This window comes from Canis lupus, chromosome 11 (genome assembly GCF_048164855.1).
Source record: "Canis lupus baileyi chromosome 11, mCanLup2.hap1, whole genome shotgun sequence".
NCBI lineage: Eukaryota > Metazoa > Chordata > Mammalia > Carnivora > Canidae > Canis > Canis lupus.
The window spans coordinates 60,251,604-60,271,719 of NC_132848.1; the positions used below are offsets into that span (position 1 = coordinate 60,251,604).

A 20,116-nucleotide genomic window follows, 5' to 3' on the forward strand; every position below is an offset into this window, starting at 1 on the left:
ATGATTTTTTTTTTAGCAGACTGTCCTACAATGGTCCTGTACACCATTAAATCTCTAATGATAAAGATGAGTAATGTTATAGTAAATAATGAAGGTGGGCTGTCTGTCTTCTTCATCCATATTCCATTGTTAGATTTTTAAAACAAAAATAAAGGCAATCTCTGAGAGAATATACAAGGAGACCTTTCTCTCTGGTTTACTCATTCTTAATTTAAATCTAAGTTTTTTGGTTGTCTGTAGCCTACCAAGAAAAGTCATTTCATTTGTTTCATCTCAGCTCACAATAAGTGTTGGTATATTAAGCATGTCTCTCTTGCAACTCCGGTCAGGATTTTGGGCAGCTTGATCCAGGGGCTTTCAGGAAACAGTTCTCAGGGCATCAGTGGGAGGGACAGTAGACACTGCTTTCATCTGCTTTGCAGAATAATGAAGAGTGAATCCAGTGAACTGAAATACCTCATTGGACATCTGATGTCTTAGGTCTGTTTTTTCCTCTGCTTTTTTTTTTTTTTTTTTTAATCAGTCCTGTTTCATTTGTCTTCTGTGCTTAAGGAATTTTTTAAACTTCAAAGATATGAGTGACATTTGTTCTTGTTTCCCTGTGATGTTACTGGACCTTTATTTTTATAGATTTCTTCTCATTTTAAAGAGATTTGAGGATAAGATATAAGTATTTGAGTTTTCAGTATTCGGACCATTAAAAATTTAGACAACAAGCCACACACTCAATGAGATTTTCCAGCCTTATTGCCTGTTCAGAAGGCAGACCCATGGTTGAACTTTTGCCCCCAGCACAGTCAAAGATCATCTCTCTTCTAGGAGTTTCCTTCTCAGATCTGCTACAAAGCTCAGTAGCTTTTCTAGGACAAATAGCGAAGTATCCATGTTTCATTAAATATCATATTATAGTCTGGAATCTAGCATTTCTTTTCCATAATATTTTTACACTGAATAGCATATCTTACCCACATATTTCCTGAACTGTAAAGTATTACTCTCTGTAGGCTGTGGCTGACTACACTGAGATACATAGTCTAGTTATCTGGTATTCATGGGAACCAAGACAGCACTATAATTAGAACCGAAGTATCCTAATCTATTGGCCGCCTTCTGCTTTTGCAGAGCAACACATGTGATGGATTAAGCTCACATATTCACCACATTCATTGTGTTTCCTGGTGCACTAAATACAAACTGTACTTTGATTTCATCATTTAGAAACCTGGGTGCCTCTCAGGGTCTATTAATTTTTGGTGGACTTGTATTAATTAATTTATTTAAAAAATGATAGTAAATAGTTTTTGAGTACTCATTGTCAGGCAGAGTTCTAATGTGTCTATATATTAACTAATTCTCACATATATTAACTAATTCTCACAACTAACAGTTGAGATAGGGAATATTATTATTGTATTTATATTATAGAGGAACAAACTGAGAAAGAGAAAGATTACTTTCCAAAGTCCATCTGAAAGCTAATGATAGGTGATGCCAGGACCCCAGCTTTCTGACTCTAGAGTCCATGCTTTAAACCAGGCCTGTGGGCTAAATTTGGCCAGCTATCTGTTTTTGTTTTTTACTGACCACGAACTAAGAATAGATCTTATTACATTTTAAATTTACTATATTTTAAATGGTTAAATAAGTACCCACGTGATATCCTCAACTTTGCCTCAGCCCCACAAAGCCTATAACATTTACTCTCTGGTCTTTTAAAAAAAATGTATGCCAGCTCCAGGGAGTCTAACCATGAGATCATAATCCATACACTCCTGCATTTTATTATGAGTTACAATTAATTGGGCATAGCCCACTGTTAGCTACACTAAGATACATTATCAAGTCTGAAGAATGAAAATGGGCAATTTGTGGATTTTATTACCCCTCTTCTTTCCTTATAAGTAAAATATTAATAGGATGTATGTATTTTAAAAATTATTAATACTAATTAATAAAACTTCTCCCTCTGTCTTTACCCTTTTCTAAATGTACCTAGTTTTTCCTAGGGAAACAGAGGAAGGATTGTGCAGAGACAGAGTAAATCTAAAAACAAATCAAAAGCTCTGCTTCAGGATCTCAGCTGTGGTTTTCAGAATACACATTGGCAATTTATCTGGCTCTGGGGAAGTAGGACGTACACGTCCTAAATATGGAACAGGCCTTCTCCATAGGCCTTGCTTTCTAGATAGGTAGATTCATACCAAGTTCCACATTAGGATCATAGGAATGTTTACTAAGCATGCAGTTAGGGCAAAAGAATTGGTTTATAAATAATATTTTAATCTGTAACATGTATCACAGAAAATAGTTTCATGGAACATTAATAGCTGTTTGGTGTTGGGAGTCAGGGCATCAACATGGCTGAATAAGTTGGAAAAATTTTTGGTTAACCAAGTTAACAACTTTTCTTAGCCAGAAATTCTCCTAGAGCTCATAAAATGCTAATTTCCATTATCATTCCATAAGTAGAGTATATAGCATACAGGGTTTTTTAAGGTTACTAGATGATTAATTTTTTGTTTTGGTTTTTGGTTTTAATGAAATGACTTGTGCTCCAGGGAATACAGTTTAGGGAACATTGGGAACCATGGTGAATTGCTCTTTTCTATACTAGAAACTTTTTTTTGCCCAGTGAATGAGTACCAGTTGATTAGAGTCAGAGCACCATTTCTTGTGGATATTACAGAAAAATATTTATATATCCCCATTGTCCCATTCCTGTTTCCTATTTCAGATTCGATGCAAACTATCAGCCTTATGTGTGTATATGACATTATATCATTCCTTTTATTCCAGCATACTTTTGTAACCCCCAGATTTTCAAGTTGAGAAATTATTCCTCATTGCTTTATTTTCTTTGTTTAACTGTCCTGTGTATACTCAAGAGCTACCTATATCTAATCAGCCTAAATCACAATGTAAACAGTGACAGTTAATTCTTACCAAGATGGTGAGTTTCTGCTAACTTTAGTATCTCCAAGGCCTTCTATAAACCAGTATTTAGGTTTGGAGGTTTATAACATTGGGTAGGGAGGTGTAAAACCTTTTGGCAACTGACCACATTGTTTGTCTACAACATAAGGTGTCCTAACATAAATGGACAGTGCTTACTTTTGAAATTCTATTTTACATTTTTACCCCAGGATTGTCTGAAGTGGATTTTAATGTGTGTGTGTGTGTGTGTGTGTGTGTGTGTGTGTGTGTGTGTTTTAAACAATCTTCAGATAGAGAAACTTACTGAATTCTCTAAATAAAGATCAGTCTCACCTGCCCGGACAACCTTTGGCAATCTTGTCTCCACCCCTGCATGGCAGAAATTGGCATTCCCTATTTATAGCGGGGCTCCAAAAACGATAGCAATTTCCTTGTGCACATCAATTTCTCCTTGCGGATGGGCAGTCTTTTGCCATAATCAGGTATGTCAGCTCTTTGCAAAAGAATTGGAAAGTGGCCTTACTCAAGTGGAAATCTAATAGCAACTTGTTGTCACTCCCTTTTAGCAGCACAGCCCTAGGCTGTCAATGTAGCATCCTGTGTCATGCTGCTGCAGTAGGCTGGGTGCCTGCCTGAGGACAAGTTGCTGAATTGGGCTACTTTGCTCACATTTGGGGAATTTATGATTTACCTAGTGTTCTCCCTCTCATGATTGACTTTTAGAAAATGAGGTTGCCAAGTCCTGGGTATTTTAGTCTGTCAGTAACTAGTACACATTTTGACATCATAATTCACACAATGAAGTCCAATTAATGAAAACAGTCTAGGTATCGGTAATATATCCACTTTAATCTTTTTGTACTATGAAAAACATGGTACCTTGTTGTACTGAATTGCTATCTGAAGTCTCTATCATTCCACTTAGATATTGTACTAAATGACAGAGGTAAGATTTATAAAAAAAAGAAATTCAAAATATATCTCAAACAGTCATTCTTTCAAACATTAGATGCCAGTTAATTGATTTTTAAGTTTTTACTTTTCAGCTCCATTACACTTTATATTTCAGTATATTTTTGTACTCTCACATTTTGTAGAGACAAGGTATCAGATTTCTAGCTTTTAGCAGAACTGTTCAGTATATCAATTCCTGTTAACACAGCTGTTAAATATTGAGATCATGCTGCATGCTAAATGAAATTGATTTTCAAAGTAAATTAAATCCCTGAATGAAGGTGGGTGTATCTTTCCACATGAAGGAAGAAATGTTAAGAGACTTGCATATATAAGCAGATCTTGGGGAAATAAACTGAGTTGTCTATGGAACAGTCATATTAGGATGCAACAATCCTATCTTTCTCAAGTGCCTTAAAAAGTAAAATATTTCCAGTACAAGTTCAAACATGGAAGAGAAAAATATAGATTTTGAAAATAGGGTTTTTGTAAGACCGTTGGTTGGTTGTCTTTGCTTTAAAAGAACATTTGTCTTGGTCTAGAGTTCAATGCAGTTAGAGTCCTCATTCATTTCTTCAATCATTTGAGAGAAAAATGAGGTTTGACTAAGTCATGTCTAAAGCAATTATTACTCTTTAATTAGCTAGCTTTGGCTATAGTTGATGGATTGACAGGAGTTATGTACTTTTAAAATACTGAATGCTATATTTTTCTATTAAACCTACATCCTATTGCACTCCTAAAAACTAGGTTTTAACTTCATATCCTCTAGTTCTCTCCTCTTTCTTCAATTTTCTTTTCTATGTAGAGAAAACAAAAAGTAAGAAAAACCTTAAGGAGTATGAAAGAGTAGAATACCTACCCCTCAGTTTTCTATTTTAGTATGGCAAGAAGTCTAATGATTATGTATTACATAGATCATAGAATATATAAAAACACATATAATTCATATTCTGTTGGACTGCACACACAAAAAAGGCTTTGAGGTTTTTACATTTTCTCATATTCCATAATATTGTGAAATGTAAAATAAATACTCATCACTTAGCACATGCTTTGTTTTGTGCCTTCAAGATGATGTTTGGTAATCCATAGGAGTGAGACAAGTAGAAAAGAAGACACAGGGACGGCCATCAGTAACTTGTTACCTGGTTTTTGAGAGCTAAAACTTGCTAAGATAAAAATCATTGAAAATCCTTCAGTCTTTTCATGGGGGAAAACTATGTGAAAGTTTATTCTGTGTGATTCTAAATGCAAATAAATATAATAAAAGTTGAGGCAACTTGAGGACTTGAGGTGGAGTGGAGTGATCAGAGCCCAGAGAGCTTAACTGAGGCGTCATGGAGGAGACAAACTTGCTGATAATAAAAGAAATCAAAAGGTGGATGTATTGTTTTTTTCAGTGAGGGGAATGGTCTAGAGGAGGGATTGGCAAATTCTGACTTGTGGGCTAAATCTGGCATGTGGACAATTTTTGCCTGCTATATACGGATTGTTTTACCTATGTATGCATGTTTGTATGTATTTATACAATTTTTGTTATTGAAATAGAGTTGACATACAATGTTATATTAGTTTCAGATGTACAACATGATGATTCAACAATTTCATGCATTACTCAGTGATCAACTGCGGTAAATGTAGTTACCGTCTGCCACCATACAGCATGATTACAATATTTGAGTATATTCTCTAATGTTGTACTTTTCACCTCTGTGACATACTTATTTTATAAGTTGAAGTTTGCACCTCTCAATGCTCTTCACCTGTTTCACCTGTCCCTCACTTTGCTCCCTTCTGATTACCATCAGTTGTCTGTATTTATGTGTCTGTTTCTGTCTTTGTGTTTGTTTTGTTTTTTAGATTGCACATACCAGTGAAATCACATGGTATTTGTCTTCATCTGTCTGACTTCGTTCATTTAGTGTAATAACCATAGGTGGCCAGTGTGGCTACCATATTGTACAGCACAGTTCTAGCCAACTGTGAAGATACAGGCCATTTTATATAAAAACAAAGGTTCTGGACTAATTCTTATTCCATACCTCAGGTTGGCTGCTCTGTGTGATGTTATCCCTGAAGCAAGCTGAGAGTGACAGGGCACCGAACTGAGAGTGAGGGGTACCATTTGAAAGCTTGAAAAGTTTTGGCCCCCGGAGGTAGCCAGGCAACCTTATGGAGAGTTCCCAGACCAGGGATACAGATTAAGTTCTCACTGAGATGGCCAGAATCCATCTATTTCCAAAACGTATGGTAAGAATCCAGAATTAGAGATCCTTTCTGGAGGAATAGAAAGTAGGTGAGTGTTTATTAGAATGCAGCACAGAGGTGATTGTAATGTCAGGGGATGAATCAAGTGGAGGACTTTGTAATAGAAAAAGGCCAGAAACTTGCTTTATACCTTTAGGAATAAGTCTGACAGAGGGAAAATGGATGAATAGGCCTTTTACAGCAACTAAGGAATAGAGCAGTGTTATTTCTTTCTGTGATACCAGTATTCCGGAAGGAGGGGGTACTATGAAATGGGGAAGTTTCAGTGTCTTAAGAGACTCTGGCATAGGATACTCACATGGATTTTAGACATAAGTGGCCACAGCAGGTAGCTTGAACCTCTCTCCTTTTCCTTCATGAAACAAGGGTAGGATTGTCAGATAAAATGCAGCGTAACCAGTTAAATTTGAGTTTCAGGTAAATAACAAAATACTTGGAAAATATAAGCATATCTAAAATATTATATGATATGTGCTTATACTAAAAGAATATTGTTTACCTAAAATTCAGATTTAACTAGGCATCCTATTTTTTTATTTACTAAATCTGGCAACACAAGGTAAGAACCATTGACACTGCCTGCTGACCTTCTTACTGGTTCCTGTGAAAGGGTGGGGTAGCTTCCTGGATGCTCCATGCATATGTCTGGAATCAGGCTAGGGTCAACACTTACTAGACATATGTTTTTGGCCACTTAAACTCTCTTGGTATTTTGTTCTTGTTAATGTGGAGAAAAGAAATTCACTTATTGAGATTATGTCTGTCCTACCTTGAATAGTAGAATATTGCACCTATGTAAGACCTTAGATATTTTCTATATAATCCTCTTTTTATAGAAAAGAAGCAGGTCTAAAAAGGTACGGTGACTTTTCCAGCAACCCAGATTTCTGTGATGACATGACCATTCCTGGGATCTGGGTGTCTTGTTCTGTTCAATGCTTTTTTTTTTTTTTTTTCTCTATGCTGTCTTCCATTTTCAAAGACTATAAGAAATGTACATTACAGTTCTTTGTAAATTTTAATATGAAAAATGTAAATGTGTAGAATGATTGTTGTTTCTAGGTTGGTATCAAAGTATGGAAAACCTCTGTAATTATACTGATTCATAGTCCTTCTTCTGGAAAAATGTTTGGGTATCAGCTCCTCAGGAGTCCAGAGTCTTGACCTTTTTGGATTGTCTCTGGAAAGTATAGCTGTGATAAATTAAAAACAAAGTCATCAAAAATAAAATCCAAAAAGACAAACAAACAAAAAAATCCCCACACCCCCAAAGTTATCAAAACAGGTTACCGGTTCTAGAGCATTTAAAATCCGGTCCCATGGGAAACAAGCCAAAGCCATTTGATAAAGGTAAATATTCTTAAATGCACACAAACCAGCCTTTTGCAATTCATTATTGACAACTCAGGCTAGCTATAGAACTTGTATATTGCTGTCTGCTTTACAAGAGATGGATCCCTTATTGCAAGGCAAGTCACATCCCTGCCAACATTTATAGCTACTCTGTCACTGTGGCAGTGACAGGCTGACACCTCCCAGATGCCTAGATTACTTTCCCCTCAGTGTTAATAAACAGTTGGGGCGAGGGTGGAGGAATGAAGTAAAATAGTGTTATTGTCCAGGCAGTTAATGGTAAAGAAACATTTAGATAAAGGAGGACCTGACCTGAACATGGAAAGAGATAACCAAAGGCCACATTTAAGATCCAAAATCTAAGAACTCTTTTAGAGGCCCCTCCTTAAAGGAGAGAGATTTGAACATCCTTTGTGCCATTGCCATGGTTAATACCCTCTCTTTCCTCTAACTGACTCATTGTGGCTCAGTTAAGAGTTTGGGAAATTTTAATCTTATATCAAGATATATAACTGCTGGGTGGTACAACTTGTTCATTGTTATTTGAATGCATTTAAGATTTTCTCTTCACAAATGATTCTGTGGGAGTTGGTTTTATTTTTATATTGCTAAGTGTTGTATTACATATGTAAATGAAATTTCACTTGAGGAAATTAGAATGGAAATATTTTAAGATATGTAAAGCTTTTAATCCAACAAATTATTTTGGAAATAAAAGGATTTTTCTTCCTGTGTGCTTATTGTTTGCTTAAAATTATATGTGCCATACATAAATATCATGAATATACTCACAGGGACCTAACACAGTCTAAAAATTCTTCATTTTCTATAACATTTTTTTAAAAACTCAATCCCCTCTTATTCTCTTGCATGTAACAAAATATTTTGTACTTCCACTGAAGTCTAGAATCTAGTTTTCATCTCCATTGCCTTTTAGTGGTATCTAGTCTTTATAATTATCAAGTAGATATATATTGCTTTTCTTTATCCTGTAATGTGAGAGAGCAGCTTCCAATTCACAAATTAAATGCATATGCTTTTTTTTGTTTTTGTTTTTGTTTTTGTTTTTGTTTTAACACCAAGCCCAGTTGACAGAGTGACTGCTAAGGATTTACTTTTCTGAACCCAAGTTAGAAAGAGAATCCTAGACTCCTAGACTTCTTGTGCTATTGAGGTTTGATATATACTCCTTGCCTCCTTTACAGTATACATTATACACATAAACAATGTATGCATAAATCACTAGTCTTCAATCTGATATAGTAACAGTTTGAGGCTATATCACTTTGGGTTTATGTCTATGAACACCTGTTCTGGGCTAATCATTGTACTAAGAGACTTTATTTGAATTAATAAGATGCTTGCTTGGGTAAACCAGTCTTTTAAGTCATACCTTCGGAAATTCTCTAACTCTCGAGTTAGTAGACCAGGATTTGTATCAGTATTAGTGCTTTGGGAACTTGTGAAAACATGCAGATCAGAAATTTGTTAGGAAGGAGTAAGGTATTCCTCATCTTTTAAGTACAGTGTGAATGATCTTCTCTTTTGGTGTGTGTTTTTATGGTTTGTCCCCTTCTCTTCTTTCCCCTCTGCCATCCACATTTTAACCATTCTTTTTACTGGATTTTAACCATTCTTTTTATTGGGATAACTGTAAGATCATTCTTTTTTTTTAATTTTAAAGATTTCTTTATTTGTTTTAGAGCATGAGCAAGCAAGCGGAGAGGGTGAGGGAGAGAGAGAGAGTCCTTAAGCGAATTCCCCACTGAATCTAGAGCCCAAAGGGGGCTCAATCCTAGGAGCTTGAGGCCATGAACTTAGTTGAAATTAAGAGTCTGATGCTTAACATACTGAGCCACTCAGGTGCCCCACAAGATCATTCTAATTAAACTTCTGTCTCTCTTCAGGGTCTATACTCATAAAGTCAATTAAGCAAATAAAGATTCATTCCTTATCCTTTCTCTGAATAAGGTAAGATGTAAGTTTTCTTATGATTGATTCTTCCCATGATTTATAAGCATTCATTCCATATTTTTTTCAGAAGCAAATGAACTAAAACTAACTTCTAATCAAAAAGCATTTAACAGAATCCCATGGAAAATTCCTGAGTTTCGTGGAGTACTGATTTTTTTTTTAAGATTTTATTTATTTATTCATGAGAGACAGAGACAGAGAGACAGAGATGCAGAGACCCAGGCAGAGGGAAAAGCAGAATCCATGCAGGGAGCCTGACGTGGGACTCAGTCCCGGGTCTCCAGGACCAGGCCCTGGGCAGAAGGCAGCGCTAAATGGTTGAGCCACCCCGGCTGCCGGGAATACTGATTTTTAAATGGTGTTCCACAAGCCTCCATAGAAGGGCTCCTTGAAAGCTGATATGAACATGTTGGGTATTTTATCTGAAACTGCCCCCATCTTTAGTAGAAATTGTGTTTCCACAGACAGAAAAATGAATCCCTTCTAGCACCAAGGTTGCAAAACTCTGCAGTAGATGATTGTGGTATTACAGACACTGTCTTTCTTTTGTGGCTCAAGAAAATAAGAATTAGTGTTATTTAATGTAAGCTCTTACAGAAGGGAAAAAAGCTCTTATATAACGGTGACTAATGCCATGTAAAAGGAGTTATTTTGGCACAATGACGATGTGTTTTTCCCTTGCAGTTTTGTAAGTTTCTTAGCTGGTAGATAACTGTGTCAGAAAAGTTGCATTTGATTTGACTTGCAAAATAACCTAAAACAGCTCATTATTTTTGTTCCATTTTTCAAAAGAAATCTCCAATTTTTATGTCTTCAATGAAAGTGATTTTCACCCACAGTTAATTATTTACAATTGTACCACAATCTGCACAGCACCCCCAAGGGAACTCCTCAAGTTAGTCCAGTCTGTTCAGCTGTCTTACTCTCAAACCACTACCCAAATCTGTTTATATCCTCTGAGACTCCTCTTGCGTCTGTCCCCTCCCTCTATCATAACTGCACCCATGCTCTCAAGGCCCCACTCTTCTCTTGGCTAGGTGATGCAACAGGCCTATCCTTCTCCTTGTTTTGGCTCTTCCCACATTCCCATTTATTCCCCATATTACACGACCATGGCGGTTTTTCTAAAACACAATGTGAACACTTCACTGCAGCCCATATGAGCCTCTCTGGCTCCCTGCAGCCCTCGATTGATCTAAGTCAATACTCCTCAGAATGCCATTCAAGGCTCCGTAGCTTCATTCCCTGGCTTATCTCTGCAGTTGCATCTTCAGCTGTTTATGCCCTCAGACTGGGATGTAGCATTTTTGAACTATTTATAGTTTCCAGGTTCTATCCTGTATCTGTGTGCCTTTTCTCAGGCTACTGCCTCTTCCTGAAACACTCTTCCCCAGCAGTTTTGGTCTCATATGCATTAACATGGCTGACTTTTGTTTGCCTTTCAAAATCTTCCCCACGATAGAAATGAATCACTCACTCTTCTGAACAGAGGCCGCCTCTTACTTGGTCATATGAAGTTAGACTGACTGGGATCAAATCCTAATACTGCCTTTTAGGAGCTGTGTTACCTTAAGTAAGTTGTTTTCTTTCCCTGTGCCTCACCTGAGGCCTCTTATTTTAAAATAATAATAATATCCCTATCATTGGGTAGTTATCAGAACACAAAAAATAAGACAGAAGAGCACTTGTTATACAGTATGGACTTGAGGACTCAATAAATAGAACTACAATTACTATTTTTTGTTAATTACTACTATATTCAGTAATTATCATACTTCACACTGGATTATAATATTTCTTTACAATCTAGTATTTCTGTAACATTTAGTGAGGATTTTTAGGGCAAACATAGCATTCTATTCATCTCTGTATCTTTAAAAGTTATGATAAGGCCAGGAACATATTAGACTGTAGATATGAAGTGCTTTAAGGAGAACAAAATGCTGTGTAAGTACACAGCAATATATTTCTACCATGAGAAAGAAAGCAGGAAGAAAGTTCAAAATTAGAGATGATATAAAATGGTTTAAAATTGATATTGGTTTAAATTTTAAGATGTACCTTTTTTGTTGTTGTTAAAGATTTTATTTATTTATTCATGAGAGACACACGAGAGAGGCAGAGACACAGGCAGAGGAAGAAGCAGGTTCCGTGCAGGGAGCCCAATATGGGACCTGATCCTGGGTCTCCAGGATCATGCCCTGGGCAGAAGGCAGATGCTTAACTGCTGAGCTACCCAGGCGTCCCCTAAGATGTACTTTGTTAGGCTATATGATTAAGTTTGCAAGTTAAGTACCTCTAATGGTAGAAAAACAGAGTGTTCCGAAGGGTAGCTCAGTTAAAAGAAAAGAAAAAAAAATCCATAATTTACATTTTTTGCTGGGTAACACAAAAATTGGTGAACTCTCACGAGGGACTCCCAACTGATGAATGTGATGCCTCCATTGCACTCCTAAATACATGACTCCCTACATCTCCTCCAGGGCCACCCTCCTGCTGTCATTGGTGGATTGAATCCATTGTCTTGTAAGTCTATGTATATAAACCGTGGGATCATTCCCGCAAGGCCCACATACCCTTGTAAGTTTTCATCCTTCCTTCATGACCCCCCAGAAGCTGAGAGGGCTCTGGTAGTAATCTCGGGCCCCACGTTTTCATTGCCTTTATCTCCAACTGTGAGTTTAGGTTGCACTGGAAGTGGAGTTGTTTGGTGGCAGGAACCACATATAGAATTCCAAATAACTGAGTTTAAAATGATCTTTAAAAAAAATAATAAAAAAATAAAATGATCTTTTTTAGATAGTTTGCAAGGTGAGCACAGTCAAGCCTACTCCATGTAAACCAATAATTGAGAATAGACTGTACATATCTTCACACTTTACATTTTTATGTAAGCACATAAAAATCAGAGGAACATAGCTGCTTCTTCCAACACATTTTTTTTTTTTTTTTGGAAATTTCTGCATTGTCCTTGGAAAAACATAAAGATATTTAAATGGTTGATTTAGCTATAGTTCTTTTTGACAAGACAGGAAGAAGAAACATGGAGTTAGGGATTAAAATTAAGCTGACACAGTCATAAGCAGCAACCATGAAACTACAGAGGTCATGCTTGGTGCTCTGAGATAATATATACCTGAATTCACATGTGTCAGTGGTCTTTCTGAGACTGAAAGTTGTCAGAGACTATGAGATTGAGAATAAAGTTACATCCTACTTAAAGATGAAGCTTTTTAGAAGTTCATTGAGGATGGGATGTAGAGAGAATGGCTATATGCAGCAGCTTGAAGAATAAATATTTATTGAATAATTATTTATTGAATAATTATAAAACAGGCCAATATTGGTTAGATTATTTTATTTTTGTGCAGACTTTATAATAGTAATAATGATGATGATGATGATGATGATGATAGAAATTAAAGGAAGAAAAGAACATCCTGACAGTGTTTTGATAGCAAGTACATTTTTTCTGTAACTCCAAGAAGAGCTAATGATGTTCATGTAATTTTATCAAGTTAAATTAGAAAAACAAAAAAACAACTGAAAATTTGCTATTGGCCTGTGGCACCTTCCTGAATTTCATGCTGTTTTTGGACTTGGCCCCAGGGAAAGAGATACATTATTTTGGATATGAGAGACTGTCCAGTGCATTAGCTGTGACAGGATTGCAGAGACAGATATTGAACTAACCAGTGGGAAATGTTGCAGATATAGTGGACCTTATTTCATAATCAATTGCTGCAATTTTCTGGCTCTGTAATAATAGGAAGTTCCAATATGGATATGAGGCAAATGATAAGAGTACATTAAAAAAAAAAGAGACTCCTGTTGACAGTAAGTACAAGACAACATATGATATTGGGGGTGCATATACCACATGGCTGGTTAATCTTCAAAGCTCATTTCATGTCAGAAAACAGAGCCAAGAGAGAACTGCCTCTTCCAAATCTAGACAGCCACACGAAAGCCAGCAATCAAATGCAATATTATCTCATTAAGCAAAGCTGTTTCCTCCTGATCACTCTTCTTGAATAAAATAAAATGATGTTCAATTTTTTTTAAAAAAGTATAAGATTGGTGAAATTCAAGAAAGCTGTTGGCATACATTCAGCCTACACCATATCATTGCTTCCTCAGCATGAGCTGTTTTTCTGGAAAAAACAGCAATCGACACTAATTAATACTAATCACTCATCTTGCTCTTATTACTTCAGTTTTTCTGCCCTTTCCAATATGTACTGTTTGAATTGAATACTTGCTTGAGGACTGGGAAATTTTTTCAGCTCAGCCCTAACACATATTATTCTACTATAAGCTGGAAAAGGAAGAACAAATGGATGTCAGATAAGATTAGAGATGTGCTTAGACCTCAGGGGAGGTTATAAACTTCTAAAAGATTTAATGTTTTATGATGGGATTTCTTCCAACAATACTTTTTATATCTGTATAGTTATTACAACTAGGTGAGACAACAGTGAAGGTATTATTGCTACTATCCTTGGTATTATCCTATTGTTACTGGTATGTCCTTATAGTACCTTTACTCTAAGGTACTCTCTGTATTTAAAATCCATCAATGACTCTTCATTGTCCACTGAGTTAAGAATATAATTTCTACCTTAGCGATTAGAAGCTTCACAAATAACACAGTGTCATCTTCCTTTTCCAACCTCATCTTGTATTATTCCCTTTGGCATTCGCTTGTAATACCCTGGGCTTCTGCCCTCTAGACTAGTCATGACTGCCAACCATATTCTGGGCTTCTTAGTTTATGTGCCATTTTTTACTCATGCTTGGCCCTTCCATTTTTAGTGTTTCTTTGATCTACTAAACTCCTTTTGAATAAATAATTTCTTTCACTTTACAATTCATATAACATTTTATACTTTTGCTAATAGTACACTAGTAAAAGTGTACTTTTGTATACTTGTGTCCGCCTGTCATCAACACAGTTTGTCATATTAGACTTGAAATAAGTATTTGACAGACAAAATTAAAACATCTAAAAGGTTAGATAGATTTTCTCCCTTTATTTGGGGAGATATGGATATAAATCATTTTCTTGGTTTTAGGTATATTTGTATAATATAAATACATATGATTACAGCAGACAAATTTTTCTGGTATGTCCACATTCTCCTGGAACCTAAATATTTAAAGTCCCTCTCAATTTTTTTTCTTTTTTATAAAGCCTTTTTTTTTTTTTTTAAAGATTTTATCTATTTATTCATGAGAAACACACAGAGGCAGAGACACAGGCAGAGAGAGAAGCACAGAGAGAGAAGCAGGCTCCATGCTGGGAGCCCGATGCGGGACTTGATCCTGGGTCTCCAGGATCACACCCCAGGCTGAAGGCAGGCTCCAAACTGCTGTGCCACCCAGGCGTCCCAAGTCCCTCTCAATTTTATCACTAATATTCTGATTATAACTCTAATATTTTATCATGGTTTCCAGCTTACACCTAATAGGGGCTGATGAATCAGAACTGATCATTTGACAATGAGAGTGGGATATTGGGACTGGGTGGGACATTTTGTCTTAGCATCTACTGTTCAGTTCGACAAGTGGCCATTACAACCTACATCAGTCTTTAAACCTGGCTTTTTTCCTATGATGGTGCATATCTGGTATAGGTTGAACTTTATGACAGCTTTCATAGACAGGAATTTAATGGTAACAAAAACTTGCAATTTTGTTGTATTACCATTTAGTATTTGTTCCTTTTCCCTCAGATTTTTCCTACAAGATATGGTGGATGAGTCTGTATTTCTGTGACCTCTTCTTTAAATTAAATTCGTTCAATGCTTGAGCCTTAATTTTATCTTCTATGTTAAGTAAATTCAATAAAGTACATTTTTAACACAATCAATGCATTATAATTCTTTGCTTAATAGTCACTGGACCTTTGTTTAGATAATGCACTATAGCCCTTTTAAGTTAAATCCTTGTGTGACTAAAGGCATATGACACTGAACTGCAAATAGGTATGTTACAAATAGGTATATTACCTGCATAATATCCTGGCAAAAAGCCTTTGATTAACATAACAATCCTGTTGAGTAAGGAAAATGAATGGAGAAAGTGAAGGGGCAGGAGTTTGTAAATATTAATTCCTCAAGAGAGACATGAAACATTGACATACCTTGAGAACTGGGTTGGTGGTACAGCAGAAGTGGATAACATGAGAGAATTGATCATCTTTTCCTTTCTCCTTTCCTCCAGGCACTTCCAGAGAAGTAAATAACTGTTGTATTGAAACTTGCAGACACATTTTGTCTTCCTGGAGGTATATTTGCCATTTTATGATTGACCTTAGGCTGTTCATCATGTGAATACTTTAAGGTGGTAGAGCTGTATGTGAATTAAGTCACCTCCAAGGTGGCTGAACAGTTTAGTACATTCCCTCTTCTGGACACAGAAATGATTTCTACTTGGGACCACTTATTCTCACATGACTAGTTTACTTATTTGAACATTTGGACCTTATTGCTATCGGAGAAAGAAATTACTCTAGAGAGAAGTGAGATGATGAATCAGTATTAGATGATTTCAAGCAAGGGAATAAGCAAGATAATAGCCTTCTTTATCATTAGTATTTATTCAGAAAGTCATTTGGAATTTTATAGCCAACTTCAGCCATAACCCTCCAAAACATAGAAAAAAGGAAGAATCAGGGGATGGATCACTTCCATACAGAGAGACTGCCTATTCTTTTGGGAATTCTAACCCTTAAAATGAATTCTTACCAATACAGTCCCAACAGCTCCCAGGACATTTCTAACAATTTTCTGGGTGGCAGTTTACATTTATCAACAATTGCTATGAGAACTCAAAATTGAGAGAAGCATAAAACTAGAGATACAATACTTATTATCATTGCTAGATTGATCAAGAAACTTAGGGACTATTGCTTCATGCCTTTCTTTTCAAACACACAAGTTTTAGAAAAAAAAAAAAACAAAAAATAAAAACCATGGGAAAAAGTTCTTCAGAGTAGGAATAAATTAGAACATGACTACAGAGGGAAAAGGGCATAGGGGCTGCTGAATTGACATAAGGAACCCGTTTCACCATGTCCAAGCATATCCCAACATTAAACAAAGCTTTATAACTTCCTCTCAAGTTGGCATTATTTATATTAAAAACTGAAAAGATCAGTGCTGGGGGCAAGTCTGCCTCTTGGCAGAACCTCAGAACTGGAACACAGAAGAGAATCTTATTCTCAGTCTCACTGTCCCAGAATTTCAGTTTTGCCAGGGTTACACAGTTTGGTCACAGTTAGGGAGACTGATAGAAGCTAAACAAAACCAGAGAAAATTAAAATGTAAACTAGCCCAATCAAAGGATTTACAATAGGCAGGGAGTATTACTTCTCATAGAATATATGCTTATGTTGACTCTTTAGGACAATATCTGCACATATCAGGGTACTTGGGAGGCTAACTCAATAGAGCTTGGTGGTGGAGAATGCCACCAGAGGTGATTTGTTTTATAAGCTATTATATTCATTTAGTGAGAACAACAACAGTGACATTATTAAATCTGATGAAAATCATTCTCATTGTTTTATAATAAATATCTTAAATGACAGCCATTTGAGTATGCCAGATTTAAAGTCTCTTGCCTTCTTAATCAGTGACGGATAAATCATTGGTAAATTTTTTTACTCACCTTTTCCTAGTATACTTGCAAATATCCAAACTTTGTTAATGTTAACCGGATTCTTTAGACAGGTTATAATAAGTGAACTGTAAAGTCCTCTATTCCTTCCCTTTCTTTCTCCAGAAACTGTATTTAATTATGATTTTGTGAAGAAAAAAATTTAATCATAAATTAAAAATATGTAACAAATATATAAATATTTAAAATATAGCAAATACCCATAATATAGTCACCTTTCAGCTTAAATAAATTAAAATAGTTTGTCTTTATTTATGTATTTATTTTTAAAGATTTTATTTATTCATGAGAGACACAGAGAAAGGCAGAGGTATAGGCAGAGGGAGAGAAGCAGGCTCCCTGTGGGGAGCTCAATTTGGGACTCCATCCCAGGACCCCAGTGATCACACCCTGAGCTGAAAGCAGACGCTCAACCACTGAGCCACCCAGGCATCCCAAAAGTTTGTCTTTAAGATTTTGAGGGGGATTTCCTCTAATTAGGTTAAGGAAGTTCTTTACTTTCTTTTGTTTGCTGACAGTTCTTACCCGGTGAACCTACAGGATATTATGAAAAGTGAAATAAGTCAGAATGAGAAAGACAAATATCATATGATTTCATTCATATATGGAATCTAAAAATCAAAACAGATGAATAAACAAAAAGCAGAATCAGACCTATAAATACAGAGCATAAACTGATGGTTGCTTGAAGAAAAGGGGAAGGGGGATGTGCAAAATGGGTGAAGGGAGGTGGGAGATACAGGCTTCCAGTTATAGAATGAATAAGTCATGGGAATAAAAGACACAGCTTAGGGAATGTAGTCAATGATATTGTAATAGCGCTGTATGGTGACAGATGGTAGCTATGCTTGTGGTGAGTATAGCATAATGTATAAAGAAATCAAATCACTATGTTGTATTCTGAAACTAATGTAACATTTTATGTCAACTCTACTCAAAAATTTTTGAAAAAGAATTGGTATGAAAAAAATATAAAATAACATGTATGTTGGGCTAATTAAAATACATTAAAATTTAAAAAGTCAATAAGTAAAATTCAAAAGAAAAAGAATACTTCTCCTGAGTGGGCCAGTCATTTTTCTATTTATGGATTGGCACTATGTGGTCATGAGGTTTTGTTTGTTTTTTACTATGATAAATTTGATTTCCTCCTATTTAGAAATTTTGCTATTTCAGTGTATTTATTGTATACCTTTCCACAATTTTGATTCTTGCTTATATATTTATTATAGAGTGAATTGGATACCTTTCCTTTGTTTTGTAGTCTTTGAAAGAATTTGTATCATATAAGTTTTATCTGTTTCTTAGAGGTTTAGGCTTGAAAAAAATGTTTTCTTAAAATTATGTGGCCTAAGCCTTTTGGAAGGGTGTGTGTGTGTGTGTGTGTGTGTGTATGTATGTTTTGTGAGTTGGGTGGTGGATGTAGGTGAACCATCAGTAATGAACTGGGAAATGGGATTTTAACTATTTATTAAATTAATAAATGTTGGTTTATTTTTGTTATTAAAGTTTCTTCTAAAGTCAGTTTTACAAATGGATTTTGTATTTTTAGTTGCTCATTTCATCTTGGTTGTGAAATTTATTGATAGATTGTTCACATTATTCTGGCTTTTCCTTTATTCTGCCTGTTAAGTTCTTGTTTTTGAACCATTTATCAGTTATTTATACCTTTTCTAATCTTAATAGAAACAGCTATATTTTATAAATATTCATAGTTTCAAAAAGTCAACTTTTGGTTTTATTTATTTCCTCTAGTGTTTTCTGTTTCCATTAATTTCTGCTTTTACATTTAGTATTTCCATTTCTCTCTATTCTGTTAATTATTGCTATAACTCTGAGTTGAATGCTTAACTTGTTTTTTCTTATTACATAATGAGTGCATTTAAGATTTTATCCTACCTCTGATTAAGACTTTAGCCATTTTGTTATATAATACTTTCAACTCTGTGGGTCTTTAGATTCTAAGTATATTATGATTTTCCTTGTAATTTATTTATCTTTGTATTAGTTTATTTTTGTTGAGTCTAAAAATTTTATCAACACTTTAAGAACTTCTAGTTTCTAATATATTTTGACAATAGTCAGTAAGTAGTCTGACATTTATTCTTCAACATTTGTTATTTGAATGCTCTTGAATATCATGGTCCAAGAGACAGATTTAAGCTGTGTAAATAGTAAGTGCTATGACAATTCTGCCTTGAGAAGGTTAGCATAATTTAGTTTCTGGTCTAATCCAGAATAAAACATCTCACTTTTCTCTTCTACTTATAAAAACTTCACTTGCTGTCTTTCAGGTTGGGGATGTATAGATGTGGTGTGGAGACGTACTTTATAGAAAGTAAGAGAACGAACTTTAATATCAGGCAGTGTTGATTTGAATCCAATTTTGATATTTAATATGGCATTAGACAAATAACTTGAAATATCAGTATTTTCTCTTTAATTTACTCATATGGAGCTTATACATTTTTAAATGTCACCTCCTACTCTTACGGAAATACATGCATTGATCCATGTTCTAAAAGAACAACTGTATGGAAAGGTGATTTTACTAGGTGAGATGGGCCTGTTCACTGCTTTGTAATATTTTCTGTGTGAAGTTATGGTGCCATCAGAATTTTTTTAGAAGATTTTATGTATTTATTTATTAATGAGAGACACACAGAGGGAGGCAGAAACACAGGCAGAGGGAGAAGCAGGCTCCCTGCAAGGAGCCTGACATGGGACTCTATCCGGGATCCCAGGATCATGCCCTGGACCACAGGCAGACATTCAACTTCTGAGCCATCCAGGTGTCCCATTCCATCAGAATTTGAAATAGCTACTTTCCTAGACGAGGTACAAACTTGCTAATAAAATTTGCTAGGAGAAGACCTAAAAAGGCAATTTTCTTTCCACTTTGATATTCAAATGAGCAATGTGCCGACTTCAACTTCAACTTTTCTTT

At 35.5% G+C, this 20,116-nt stretch overlaps 2 long non-coding RNA genes across 2 annotated transcripts in view; both read left to right on the forward strand.

Annotated features, from left to right (window-relative positions):
* Positions 1-20,116, forward strand: part of LOC140600274 (uncharacterized) — a 246,801-nt gene that overhangs the window by 135,000 nt on the left and 91,685 nt on the right. The window lies entirely within an intron of this gene.
* Positions 10,933-20,116, forward strand: part of LOC140600275 (uncharacterized) — an 84,812-nt gene continuing 75,628 nt past the window's right edge. Inside the window, exons 1-2 of the long non-coding RNA XR_012003510.1 lie at positions 10,933-11,059; positions 15,712-15,775. This is a non-coding gene — a long non-coding RNA (uncharacterized lncRNA). The remainder of the gene's footprint in view (positions 11,060-15,711; positions 15,776-20,116) is intronic.